The sequence below is a fragment of the Chiloscyllium plagiosum genome, unplaced genomic scaffold (assembly GCF_037043375.1).
Source record: "Chiloscyllium plagiosum isolate Xiang-an unplaced genomic scaffold, Cpla_swu_hap1 HiC_scaffold_5, whole genome shotgun sequence".
Taxonomy (NCBI): domain Eukaryota; kingdom Metazoa; phylum Chordata; class Chondrichthyes; order Orectolobiformes; family Hemiscylliidae; genus Chiloscyllium; species Chiloscyllium plagiosum.
In genome coordinates, this window is record NW_028270143.1 from 138,492,259 (window position 1) to 138,506,598 (window position 14,340).

Consider the following 14,340-nt stretch of genomic DNA (forward strand, 5'->3'; position numbering starts at 1 on the left):
TGGTTATACCTGTCTCTTTGTGGGGTCCATGGAACATTCCTTGTTCCAGTCCTCTTCCAGCCCCCTCCCACAACTCTTTCTTTGGTATATCGATGATATTATTGGCACTGCTTCCTACCCATGTCCAGAATTGGAAATGTTTATCAATTTAACTTCTAATTTCCACCCGTTCTCACCTTCACCTGGTCCACCTCTGACTCCTCCCTTCTCCTCCTTGACATCTCAGTTTCCATTAGGGCTGGCCATTGACTTATTTATTCATTTATGGGATAAGGATGATAGGTCAGCATTTATTGGCCACTGAAGATCACCCACATTGCTGTGGGTCTGGAGTCAATGTGGGCCAGACCAGGTAAGGATGGCAGATCTCTTATCTAAATGACACTAGTGAACCGGATGGGTTTAAGCTGACAATCTACAATGGTATCTGCACTTAGACCCTTAATTCTAGAGTTTTTTAAAAATTCCACTATCTGCCGTGGCAGGACTAGACCGCATGTCCCCAGAACATTAGCTGACTTTCTGGATTAATAGTCTAGTGAAGGCACCACCGGGCCACTACATCCGGTAATAAGGTGATCCACAACAAACCCACTGACTCCCAAAGGAACCTGGACCATCCTCCAGTGGGATGCCACTCCCAGACACACATTCCCTCCCCTCCCCTGTCAGCCTTCCTCAGGAACCATTCCTTCCATCACATCCAGGTCCACTCCCCCTTCACTCTCAACGCCATCCCCCAGCCCCAGCCTCATGGGACCTTCCCCTGCAACCGCCGAAGATATAACACCTGCCTGTTCATTTCCTCCCCCATCAGTAACCAAGGCCCCAAACACACCTTCCAGGTGAAGCGGCACTTCACCTGCACTTCCCACAATCTAGTCTACTGCATCTGCTGCTCACAATGTGGTCGTCTCTACATTGGGGAAACAGAGCGTACACTGGGTGACCACTTCACAGAGCACCGACATTCTGTCTGCAAAATAGTCCCTGAGCTTCCAGTTACCTGCCACGTTATCACCCCACCCTGATCCCTGGCCAGCTTCTCTGTCTCGGGTTTGCTGCAATGCTCTAACGAGACTCAGCAGAAGCAGGAAGAACAGCACCTCATTATCTACCTGTTAACTCTACAGCCTTCTGGACTCAATATTGAGGTTCAACAACTTTGGATCCTGAGGCACCTTTTCCCATGTCCTTAGCCCATGCCCCATACACTCCCTAGAGAAAGGGGAGTCAAGACTGGAAAAGGATTACAAAAGAAGTGTGAAAAACTTTAGAAGCAAAAACACTGTTAGACTGAGAGCTAATGTAGGTCAGAGACACAGGGGCCTGGCACTCAGTGTGAGTCTGACATGGCCGGTGGAGTTATAATGAGGTGGAGGTTGTAGACAGTAGAGCTGATGCAAAGTGCTGTCTCCCAGGGAGATGCTCACTGTCTGACTGGGAAAGAGCCAGCATGATGGAATTCACTCTGTGAGACATTAGACAATCAGTGACACAGATTACTCCGGCAGCGTTGCAACCACTGATTCCAAATCTGTCTCCAAGTTGAGCTGTGAGTCTCAGGGAGACTGATGTCCACACCCCATTGGCTGCTACCTCTCCCACTTCCTTTAGTCTCAGTCCAGGAGGAGAACAGTCCTGAATCGGGAAGAACACCCTGGACACTCTCTCTCTCTCTCTCTCTGGTTTCCTTTCCCTCCCATACCTCCATCCCCTTCTCCATTTCCCTTCCCCCCCATCCCTGCTCCAGCTCATCCCTCACTCACAGAAAATCATAGCACAGGTTAACGGAGACGCCATTGGACCCAAAAAATCTATCCTAGCTCTTCTTTAGGCCCCACAACCCAATCTTCCCCCCTTGTTATTTTTCTCTTTGTATATTGATCTAATCCACACACCAACGTAGCCTGAGGAGTATCTTCATTCATCCTGCCTTCACCTGTCCTGGGGAAAGATGGAGTGCTCGGGGGAACAGCTTCCCTTGTCCTGTCAGTGTCAGACTACACTGGGAAATCACTTTTACAATCAAAGCTTCCACTTTATCCTCACAACGACCTACCTGCTGTTATCTTTCAGCTTTTCCAGAATCTTATATCAAATACTGGAGACCTCGGAGTCTAATGACTGATTCCAAACAGGCAATCCAACTTGTTCAACACATTGTCACATCTCATACTCACACCCAAAACATCGACCTCCCTCTCTCCATTGTCCACTGACTTTTTAACTTCCCTCTCACGGTATAGCCATCCCCACCCAGACAATGCAGTCAAACTGGTAAATGGTACCCTGGTCTGACCCACCTCATAGACCTCAAACCAAAGCCTCAGTATGAGGAGCTGGTGGTAATGTTACTGGAGTCCAGAACTAGAGGGCATAGGTTTAAGGTGAGAGGGGAAAGCTATAAAAGAGACCTGAGGGGCAACTTTTTCACACAGAGGGTGGTACGTGTATGGAATGAGCTGCCAGAGGAAGTGGTGGAGGCTGGTACAATTGCAACATTTAAGAGGCACTTGGATGGGTATATGAATAGGAAGGGTTTGGAGGGACATGGGCTGGGTGCTGGCAGGTGGGACTAACCCTAACCCTAACCCTAACCCTAACCCTAACCCTAACTACTTGCTCATCCAAGTAGTTTTTCAAGGTTTTGAGGTTCCCCGCCTCGCTACCCTCCCAAGCAGTGCATTCCAGACCGCCGCCACCCTCTGGGAAACAACTGCTTTCTGTCATGACCGCAAGACCACGGAAGGTCTGACGGCCCATAAGACGTAGGAGCAGAATCGGGCCATTCGGCCCACGCTCCGCCATTCGGTCGTGGCTCACAGGTTTCTCAACCCCGATTCTCCTGCCCTCTCCCCACAACCCTTGATCCCCTTATAATCAAGAACCTCTCTATCTCTGTCTTAAATGCAACCTCATCTCAGCCTGAAGGGACGACCCTTCACCCTGAGGCTGTACTTCCAGGTCCTCGTCTCGCCTACTAGTGGGATCATCGGGTTCAATTCCCGCCTCAGGCGACTGACTGTGTGGAGTTTGCACGTTCTCCCCGTGCCTGCGTGGGTTTCCTCCGGGTGCTCCGGTTTCCTCCCACAGTCCAAAGATGTGCAGGTCAGGTGAATTGGCCATGCTAAATTGCCCGTAGTGTTAGGTAAGGGGCAAATGTAGGGGTATGGGTGGGTTGCGCTTCGGCGGGTCGGTGTGGACTTGTTGGGTCGAAGGGCCTGTTTCCACACTGTAATGTAATGTAATCTAATCTAATCTTCTTCACATCCACTCTGACCAGGCCTCCCAGTAGCCTGTAAGGTTCAGTCAGATCCCGCCTTACCTTTCGAAACACCATCGGGTATAGACCCAGAGACCTCGTGTGACAAACCCTTCAGCCCCAGGGGGAACACGCTTGTAAACCTTCTCTAGACTCCCTCCAACACCAGCGCATCCCTTCCTTTGGTACAGGGCACAAAACTGCTCCCGATATTCCACCTGTGGTCAGACCAGAGTCTGATGCAGCCTCAGCAGCACGTCTCTGCTCCTTTTTTCTCGCCCGCTTGAAATGAATGCCGACACTGCATTTGCCTTCCGAACCATCGGATGAACCTGCATGCTAATCATGAAACAACCTGGAACTAAGACTCCCAAGACCCTCAGCGCTTCAGATTTGCAAAGCCTTTCCCTCGTTCAGAAAATCGTCTACCCGATTGTTCTTGCTACCAAAGTGCAAAACCGCACACTTGGTCACTTCTTTCCCCACTCGCCCTTCATCTCCACGCCCTTCTGCAGCCTGCCCGTTTCCTCAAAACTACCTGTCCCTCTCGCTATCTTTGTGCCATCTGCAAACTCAGCAAAAATGCCCGCCGTGGCCCTCATTATCGTCGACACCCCAATAAGGTCCCTGTCACAGCCCCGTCTACAAGGTATTTGCAGAAATTCACCAAAGTTATACACGTGGCCGGAGACTTTGGCACGTCGGGTCGATAACACAGGGCCCAGCGAGCCTGTGCCGATTCCTACTCCTTGTTTGGACGTGCTACTTGTTGCCCAGACGTGGTTTCAGTCCCGCCGTTCCGCCTCCCGTTCACGTGTCTAACAAGGTGAGCCTTAAACATAGAACATAGAAGAATACAGCGCAGTACAGGCCCTTCGGCCCTCGATGTTGCGCCGATCCAAGCCCACCTAACCTACACTAGCCCACTATCCTCCATATGCCTATCCAATGCCTGCTTAAATGCCCATAATGAGGGAGAGTCCACCACTGCTACTGGCAGGGCATTCCATGAACTCACGACTCGCTGAGTAAAGAACCTACCCCTAACATCTGTCCTATACCTACCCCCCCTTAATTTAAAGCTATGCCCCCTTGGAAAAAGATTCTCACTGTCGACCCTATCTAAACCCCTAATCATCTTGTACACCTCTATCAAGTCACCCCTAAACCTTCTTTTCTCCAATGAAAACAACCCCAAGTGCCTCAGCCTTTCCTCATATGATCTTTCTACCATACCAGGCAACATCCTGGTAAACCTCCTCTGCACCCGTTCCAGTGCCTCCACATCCTTCCTATAGTATGGCGACCAAAACTGCACACAATACTCCAGATGCGGACGCACCAGAGTCTTATACAACTGCAACATGACCTCAGTACTCCGGAACTCAATTCCTCTACCAATAAAAGCCAGTACGCCATATGCCTTCTTCACCGCACTATTTACCTGGGTGGCAACTTTCAAAGATCTGTGTACATGGACACCAAGATCCCTCTGCTCATCCACACTACCAAGTATCCGTCCATTAGCCCAGTACCCCATCTTTTTATTACTCTTACCAAAGTGAATCACCTCACACTTAGCTACATTGAACGCCATTTGCCACCTTTCTGCCCAGTTCTGCAGCTTATCTATATCCCGCTGTAACCTGCCACATCCTTCCTCACTGTCTACAACTCCTCCGACTTTCGTATCATCCGCAAACTTGCTCACCCAACCTTCTAACCCCTCCTCCAGGTCATTTATAAAAATGACAAACAGCAATGGTCCCAAAACAGATCCTTGCGGAACACCGCTAGTGACGGCACTCCAAGATGAACCTTTGCCATCAACTACTACCCTCTGTCTTCTTCCAGCCAGCCAACTCCTAATCCAAACCTCCAACTCACCCTCAATGCCATACCTCCGTGTTTTTTGCAGTAGTCCACCATGAGGAACCTTATCAAACGCCTTACTAAAATCCATATACACCACATCTACCGCTTTCCCCTCGTTCACCTCCTTAGTCACCTTCTCAAAGAATTCAATAAGGTTTGTGAGGCACGACCTGCCCTTCACAAAACCATGCTGACTATCCTTGATCACATTATTCCTATCCAGATGTTCATAAATCCTATCCCGAAGAATTCTCTCTAAGATTTTGCCCACAACAGAAGTGAGACTCACCAGCCAATAGTTACTAGGGTTATCCCTACTCCCCTTCTTGAACAAGGGAACCACATTTGCTAGCCTCCAATCTTCTGGCACTACTCCTGTAGACAACGAGGACATAAAAATCAAGGCCAATGGCTCTGCAATCTCCTCCCTTGCTTCCCGGAGAATCCTAGGATAAATGCCATCAGGCCCAGGGGACTTATCTATTTTCACCCTTTCCAGAATTTCCAACACCTCTTCTCTACATACCTCAAAGCCATCCATTCTACTTAATTGTGACTCAGTACTCACATTGACAACAATGTCCTGTTCCTGATTGAATACTGACGAAAAGTATTCATTCAATGTCTCCCCAATCTCTTCAGCCTCCACACGCAACTTCCCACTACTATCCTTGACTGGACCTATTCCTACCCTAGTCATTCTTTTATTCCTGACATACCTATAGAAAGCCTTAGGGTTTTCCCTAATCCTACCAACTAAGGCCCTTTCATGTCCCCTCCTTGCTGCTCTTAGCTCTCTCTTCAGGTCCTTCCTGGCTACCGTATAACTCTCAATCGCCCCAATTGAACCTTCACGCCTCATCTTTACATAGGCCGCCCTCTTCCATTTAACAAGGGATTCCAATTCCTTATTAAACCACGGCTCCCTCACACGACCCTTTCCTCCCTGCCTGACGGGTACATACTTATCAAGGACACTCAATAGTTGCTCCTTGAACAAGCTCCACATATCAGTTACGCCCTTGTCTTGAAGCTTACTTTTCCAAGCCACACATCCTAAGTCATGCCTCACCGCATCATAATTTCCCTGCCCCCAGCTATAACTCTTGCCCTGTAGTGCACACTTATCCCTCTCCATCGCGAGAGTAAAAGTCACCGAATTGTGGTCACTGTCCCCAAAGTGCTCACCTACCTCTAATTCTAACACCTGGCCTGGTTCGTTACCCAGAACCAAATCCAGTATGGCCTCACCTCTTGTTGGCCTATCTACATATTGTGTCAGGAAACCCTCCTGCACACATTGGACAAACACTGACCCATCTAACGAACTTGAGCTATAGCTTTCCCAATCAATATCAGGAAAGTTAAAGTCCCCCATAACAACCACCCTATTACTTTCACTCTTCTCTTGAATCATCCTCGCAATCCTTTCTTCTACGTTTCTAGGACTATTAGGAGGCCTGTAAAAAATTACTAACAGGGTGAGCTCACCTTTCCTATTCCTAACCTCAGCCCAAACTACCTCAGACGGCGAGTCTTCATCCATCGTCCTTTCCACAGCTGTAATACTATCTTTGACAAGCAATGCCACACCTCCCCCTCTTTTACCCCCACCTCTGACCCTACTAAAACATTTAAACCCTGGAACCTGCAACAGCCAATCCTGTCCCTGTTCTACCCATGTCTCCGTAATAGCCACAACATCGAAGTCCCAGGTACCAACCCACGCTGCAAGTTCCTAATGTACCAACCCACGTTCCTAATGTGCCTGCTTCCAGCGCTTCGACTGGCAACGCGTTCCAGGCACCCACCATCCTCTGTGTGAAAACCTTTCCCCGCACTTTTCCCTTCTCACTTTCCCCCTCTCACCGTGAACCTGTACCCACTGACTCGCCACCCCACCCTTTCGATGCCTCTCAGTATGCTGTCGACCACTATCAGGTCGCCCCTCAGCTTCCGTCTTTGCAGTGACGACAATCCAAGTTTATTCAATCTCTCCTCACAGCAGAAGCGCTCCAGGGCAGGCAACGTGCTGGTAAACCTTCTCTGCACCCTCTCCAAAGCATCCACGTCCTTCTGGTAGTGTGCCGAACAGCATTGCGCGCGATATCCCAATTGTAGCCTAACTGGAGTTTTGTACAGCTCTTTGTACAGATCATTTATTTACACGTCACAAACAACAAAGGTCCTAGCACTGAGCCCTGCGGGACGCCACTAGTTACTGATCTCCTTTCCGAAAAATGCGCCCCGAGTCGGTTTTGTATCCAGCTAGCCGACTCACCTCAGATCCCACGAGACTCTACCTTTTGTAGCAGCCTGCCGTAAGATGTGAAGCGATCCAGAAGAGATTACTGACGCAAAGGTGACTACACTTAAATGAAAGTGCTGGGAATGGCAACCGTGATGGAACTCGCAGCCAAGGAAGGTCAACACCTCACAAAATGGTGGCTGAGAGTTCACAAAATGGTGGCCCAGGGACAAGCACCAACGCAGACACAAAACTGCCACTGCTGTGGAAACACATGTCAGGCAGCAGCAAATTGCTGCTGGAAAGAAGCTGTGTGCAGAAACTGCAGCATTAAAAAAGAATATATTAAGTGGGTGCGCTCGGGGGAGAAAGTACCAATAACCTGCAGCGAAAGTACAGGAAGAAATCCTAAATGGTACAAAAAGGGCAAGAAGACAAAAGCCCAGGCGCACAAACCAATGAGGTGTTGTTGTTACAGATACTGGCGATAGCTGCCGACGCCCCGGTCGCTCCCTTACTGAACGGCAAACCGGTAAGAATGGAGGTGGACACCGGTTTCATTGATACGGCTGAGTCACGTTGCGCTGCAACCTTCAGAAACTGAGCGAGGAACACACACAGGTGCTTTCACGGTGGGAACGTTCAGTTATACGGTCAGTCTGAAGACACAGCCTGCGCGTCAACAAAGGAAATCTTAGAGCTTTATGGGCAAGAATGTGGTTGGACAGAATCAAACTCAACTGGGCCGAAGGCAATCACTTGTCAAGATTCTGAGAGTGACTGATCAAGAATTCTAAAGAAGCACGCTATTGTTTTCAATGGGATAGAGAAGCAGGACGCCGGGAGCCTTTGATAAGGTTCCACGTGGTAGGCTGTTGGAGAAAATGCAGAGGCATGGAACTGAGGGTGATTTAGCAGCTTGGCTTAGAAACTGGCTTTCTGAAAGAAGGCAGCGGGTGGTGGTTGATGGAAAATATTCAGCCTGGAGTCCGGTTACTAGTGGTGTGCCACAAGGGTCTGTTTTGGGACCACTGCTGTTTGTCATTTTTATAAATGACTTAGATGCAGGCATAACATAGGTGGATGGATTAGTAAATTTGCAGACGACGCTAAAGTCGGTGGAGTGGTGGTCAGTGTGGAAGAATGTTACAGGTTGCAGGGGGACTTGGATAAACTGCAGAATTGGGCTGAGAGGTGGCAAATGGAGTTCAATGCAGCTAAATGTGAGGTGATGCACTTTGGGAAGAATAACAGGAAGGCAGAGTACTGGGTCGATGGAAAGATTCTTGGTAGTGTGGATGTGCAGAGGGATCTTGGAGTCCCATGTACATAGATCCCTGAAAGTTGCCACCCAAGTGGATAGTGCTGTTAAGAAGGCTGTTAGGTTTCATTCGTAGAGGGATTGAGTGCCGGAGCCGCAATATCATGCTGCAACAGTTCACCTGCTGGTGTGTGCTAGGCGGTTTCCTTTCCCTTTGCTCAACGACCTATTTGCTGAACTAGCCGGAGGTCAGCTTTTCAGTAAAACTGAGCCCGGTAAACCCTACCTCCAGATGAGTGTAGATCCTGAGTTTAAATGAATGAGACACAATCTTATTGAAACATATTGGATTCTTACGTGGCTCGACAGGGTAAATGCTGAGAGGACATTTTCCCTCATGGGAGTGTCTAGAACTGAACAGAATAAAGAGGCACCAATTTAAGAGTGAGATCAGGAGAAACGTCTTCTCTCAGAGGGTTGTGAGTCTTTGGAATTTGTTGTCACAGACAGCTGGCACACGCTGCTTGTGTGAGACTGACTTTGCTGCCTCAGCCAGAACTGGCAGCATTCTAAGTGCAAAAGAAGGCAAGGGGGTGTTGTGCCAGTCCCTGCGTACACAGCCCAGGTGCCGGATAATCTGCAGTGCTCCTACCTGCCTTATTATCTTTCCAGGCCAGTTCCGGTCAGCAAACATTGGTTTGTTTGTTCTACGTTTTCTCACGTGCTGTTGTCGAGTTAGTGCTGTCTCTTTGCTTTTCCCAGTGAGAATTGACTCTCTGAGTAACCTGCCTCTGACTCAGTCATTCGTGATAGCACACACGATTCTGTCGCGGCTCCGTGAATCGGAAAATGGCTGAAACTCACAGTCCTTTGCCTCGTTTTTCCGGTCAGTCACATACGTACCTATCGATTCCGCCTGCCCTTGCAGTCTGATGAAAAGCATGTGCCTTAAATACGTCCCGATGATTTTTGTCCTAGCTCACAGTGTTCTCGAAATCTCTCTTTCAAGTCATCAAAATCAAAACGACTGAACCCCGAGATAGCTTCATCCCCAGCAGCATGCAGCAACGTAGCACAGTTGACCTTCTCTTGTTTTTCTGAAATGTCGCTCGCGAGTATGAAAAGCTGGTGGGCAGCTACGGTTGCTGCGACTCCCAAATTCTGACACCATGTGGTGTGATCGGGGCCCGGCGTTGGCGGGAAGGTGCAGCACGCAGCAGGGGTCCGAGGGGATGACATTGAGAGCAAGTGTCAAGGTGCGCAAGAGACAGAGATGGCGAGAGAAGGATAGGGAGCGGGAGCTGAGCAGCCACCTTAGAACAGACGAGTTTGAATCGACTCACGCCCGGTTGGATGTGAGGTGTGAGAAATGAAGCACTTGGTACTCAAACCCATCCAGCAGACACAAAGCACCGAAAGCCTGAGTTATAAACATGAAGCTGTTTTTAGATTTATAGATGAGGGGTGCACCGTTCCCGGAGGTACTGCAATACCAGGTCGATGCGTGGAGTGGACGGAGCAAGCCCCTATTCCATCTCCCTGCTCCAAAAATCAATTTAATATATGGTCCCCAGATAAGGGACGTATCAGATATTAAACTGATAAGAACAGATGTTTTTTTTTTTCAAAAATATACTTTATTCATATATATTTAATCTATACAATTGGACATGTCATCATTCTGTGAACATTCCATTTCTTTACGTATCGAAACAGAGTAATCATTCATATTCACAGGTTAGTGCGATTACATTGAGCTCAGACGCCAGCGGAGCCCAAATGACTGTGTGGGCCCCCTGTTCTTCATTAGGCAGGCAGATGTTAGACGGTGGTCTTTCCCCACCGCGCCTTGGCGGCAGCTGCCCCAAGCTTCATCGCGTCCCTCAACACGTAGTCCTGGACCATGGAATGTGCCAGTCTGCAACACTCAGTCGGGGTCAACTCCTTCAGCTGGAAGATCAACAGGTTTCGGACCACCCAGAGAGCGTCCTTCACCGAGTTGATGATCCTCCAGGCGCAGTTGATGTTCGTCTCGGTGTGCGTCCCGGGGAACAGGCCGTAGAGCACGGAGTCCCACGTCACGGCGCTGCTCGGGACGAACCTCGACAAACACCACTGCATTCCTCTCCAGACTTCCTCTGCATAGGCACATTCCAGAAGGAGGTGTGTGACAGTCTCGTCCCCCCCGCAGCCGCTTCGAGGGCAGCGTGCGGTGCGGCAGAGAGTCCGGGCATGCATAAATGATCTCACAGGCAGAGCCCTTCTCACCACCAGCCAAGCCATGTCTTGGTGCTTGTTGGAAAGTTCTGGCGATGAGGCATTCTGCCAAATGGCTTTGACAGTCTGCTCAGGGAACCGCTCGACAGGATCTGCCCTCTCCTTTTCCCGAAGGGTCTCAAGGACACTACGTGCTGACCACCTCCTGATGGACTTGTGGTCAAAGGTGTTTTTCTTGATAAACTTCTCCACGAAGGACAGGTGGTACGGAACGGTCCAACTACTCGGAGCGTTCCGCGGCAGCGAGGCCAGGCCCATCCTTCGCAACACCGGGGACAGGTAGAACCTCAGTACGTAGTGACACTTGGTGTTTGCGTACCGGGGATCCACGCACAGCTTGATGCAGCCACACACAAAGGTGGCCATCAGGGTGAGGGTGGCATTGGGTGTGTTTTTTCCCCCATTGCACCGGTCTTTGTACATTACATCTCTTCGGACCCGGTCCATCTTTGATCTCCACACGAAGTGGAAGATGGCCCGGGTGACTGCGGCGGCACAGGTTCTGGGGATAGGCCAGACCTGTGCCACGTATAACAATACTGAGAGTACCTCACACCTGATGACCAGGTTCTTACCCGCGATGGAGAGCGACCGTTGCTCCCATCTGCCCAGTTTCTGTCTCACCTTCCTGATCCGCTCCTCCCAGGTCTTGGTGCACGCCCCAGCCCCCCCGAACCAAATACCCAGCACCTTCAGGTGGTCAGTCCTGACGGTGAAGGGGATAGAGGATTGGTCGGCCCAGTTCCCGAAGAGCATGGCTTCGCTCTTGCCTCGGTTTACCTTGGCCCCCGAGGCCCGTTCGAACTGGTCACAAATGCACATGAGTCTGTGCACGGACAGCGGATCCGAGCAGAAAACGGCGACGTCATCCATGTACAGGGAGGCCTTAACCTGCAGACCCCCGCTGCCAGGAATAGTCACCCCTTTCAGGCTCGCATCCTTCCTGATGGACTCGGCAAATGGCTCTATGCAACACACAAACAAGGCAGGAGAGAGAGGGCAGCCCTGCCTGACTCCAGATCTGACTGGGAAGCTATCTGATTCCCACCCATTGATTGAGACTGCACTGACAATGTTGGTGTAGAGCAGTCTGATCCAATTAGCGATTCCCTCCCCGAAACCCATTTTGGAGAGGACATCCCTCATATATGTATGCGATATCCTGTCAAAGGCTTTCTCCTGGTCCAGGCTGATGAGGCAGGTGTCCACCCCCCTGTCCTGCACGTAGGCGATCGTATCCCTGAGGAGTGCGAGACTCTCAGCGATCTTCCTGCCCGGTACAGCACAGGTTTGGTCAGGGTGAATCACCGATCCCAGAGCAGACCTGACCCGGTTGGCGATGACCTTTGACAAGATTTTGTAGTCTGTGTTTAACAGTGAGATCGGTCTCCAATTTCTAATTTCTTCCCTCTCCCCCTTCTGCTTGTAGATGAGGGTGATGATGCCTTTTCTCATGGATTCACTCATGGTACCTGCCCGAAGCATACTGACATACACCTCCAGCAGGTCCCGGCCAATCAAGTCCCAAAGAGCGGAATAGAGCTCGACCGGTAAGCCGTCGCTTCCGGGAGTTTTATTCTTTCCGAAGGACTCGAGGGCCTTGGTCAGCTCATCCAGAGATAGCGGCTGGTCCAGCCTCTCTCGTGTTCCGTCGTCTAGGACCTCCGTGATAGAGGACAGGAACGACTTGGAGGCCGCGCTGTCGGTTGGCTTCGAGTCATACAGACTGGCGTAGAAGGATTTGCTGATCCTCATGATGTCAGCCTGAGATGACGTTACCGAGCCATCTTCTTCCTTCAGGCTGCTGAGCACGGAGCTCTCTTTGTGCACCTTCTGGAAGAAGAAACGTGAGCACGTCTCGTCCTGCTCCACCGAGCGGACCCTGGACCGGAAGATTATCTTGGAGGCCTCCGAGGCAAAGAGCGAGGCTTGCTGGCCCTTCACCTCCTTGAGGTCCTCCGTGACATCGACCCCCAACGTCTGCAGCAGGAGCAGGTTCTGCATACTTTCCTGGAGCTGGGACAGTTTTCCCCGTCTCTCTCTCGCCTCCTGAACACCTTTGAGGATGAAGAACCTCTTGATGTTCCCTTTTACTGTTTCCCACCAGTCTGCTGGAGACTCAAAGAGGGACTTCACGGTTCTCCAACCTGCGTAATCTCTCTTGAGCTCCTCAATGTTTCCCGGGTTCAACAGCTTGGTGTTCAGTTTCCACGTTCCCTTGCCAGCCCGCTGCTCGTCCTGTAGGTGACAGTCGGCCAGCAGGAGGCAGTGGTCAGAGAAGAACACCGGCTTGACGTCGGTGGATCTGACCGAGAACGTTCGGGACACAAACAGGTAATCTATCCTTGAGCGGATAGACCCGTCTGCCCGTGACCATGTATATCTACGCTGCGCTCCGTCTGCAGGGGTGCTGAAGACGTCGTGCAGCTTGGCGTCTTTGACCGTGTCCATCAGGGCTCTGGACGTGGCGTCCAGTTTACTGTCCCCCCCGCCGGATCGTCCATCTGCATCGATGATACAGTTGAAGTCTCCGGCCAGAATGACCGGCCTGGACGTAGCCAGCAACAGTGGAAGCTGCTGCAGGACGGCCAACCGTTCACTCTTACCCGCTGGGGCGTACACATTAATTAGTCTCACGGGAGCGTTTCTGTAGGTAACATCAGCAACGAGGAGGCGCCCGCCCACCACCTCCTTAACCTCGGAGATGGTGAAGTTGCCTCCCCGTAACAGAATACCCAGGCCCGAGGAGCGGTTATCGTTGCCCCCCGACCACACTGACGGCCCATGGGCCCACAAGCTCGACCATCTCCTGTAACTGCTGAGGTGCGGTATCCCACACTCCTGCAGAAACAGGACATCAGCTTTCCCGTTGGCCAGGAAGGCCAGTGTTGAAACACATCGCGCAGCAGATTTTATGCTGCGCACATTAATACTTTCAATTTTTATCCCCGTTTTTTTAACAGGTTGTAAGGTTGCCCATGTCCGATTGCTGCTGGTCCTGCCCCTCTGGGGTAGCTGTCTGCATCCCCATGCAGTACGCAAACTGCTGGACCCTCGCTGGGCTGAGGTAGCTGTCCAGTTCCTCACTCGGCCCATTTGCCCGCTCCGGTGTCATCGGGCCGAGACCAGGGTCCACGCTGTCTGTTTCTATATCTGACAGCGGGGCTGTCAGAGGGTCGCTGCTCCCAGTGACCTGGAGCTGTGTGGTGGTGGGACCCTCCTGGCTTTCCCCTGGTGGGGGGTGGTGGTTTCCCATTTCCTCAGGAGGCTCGTCCCTTGGTTGGCAGTTGCTGCTCTCCTTTCTCCTCGCAGCGCTCTGCCTCTTCTTTTGGTGACGACCCTCCTTTCTTCCGTCCTCACTCTCCGAAGAGCTGTCTGTGTCTTCCACCTGCAGCTGCCTTTTCCCCTTTTTCT

The 14,340-nt window shown here is 51.0% G+C and overlaps 1 protein-coding gene and 1 pseudogene across 1 annotated transcript in view; both read right to left on the reverse strand.

The window, feature by feature from the left end:
* LOC148150048 (microtubule-actin cross-linking factor 1, isoforms 6/7-like) overlaps positions 1–14,340 on the reverse strand; it is a 374,112-nt gene that overhangs the window by 220,434 nt on the left and 139,338 nt on the right. The gene's annotated exons all lie outside the window — the stretch shown is intronic.
* Positions 10,109–10,283, reverse strand: LOC148150049 (U2 spliceosomal RNA; annotated as a pseudogene).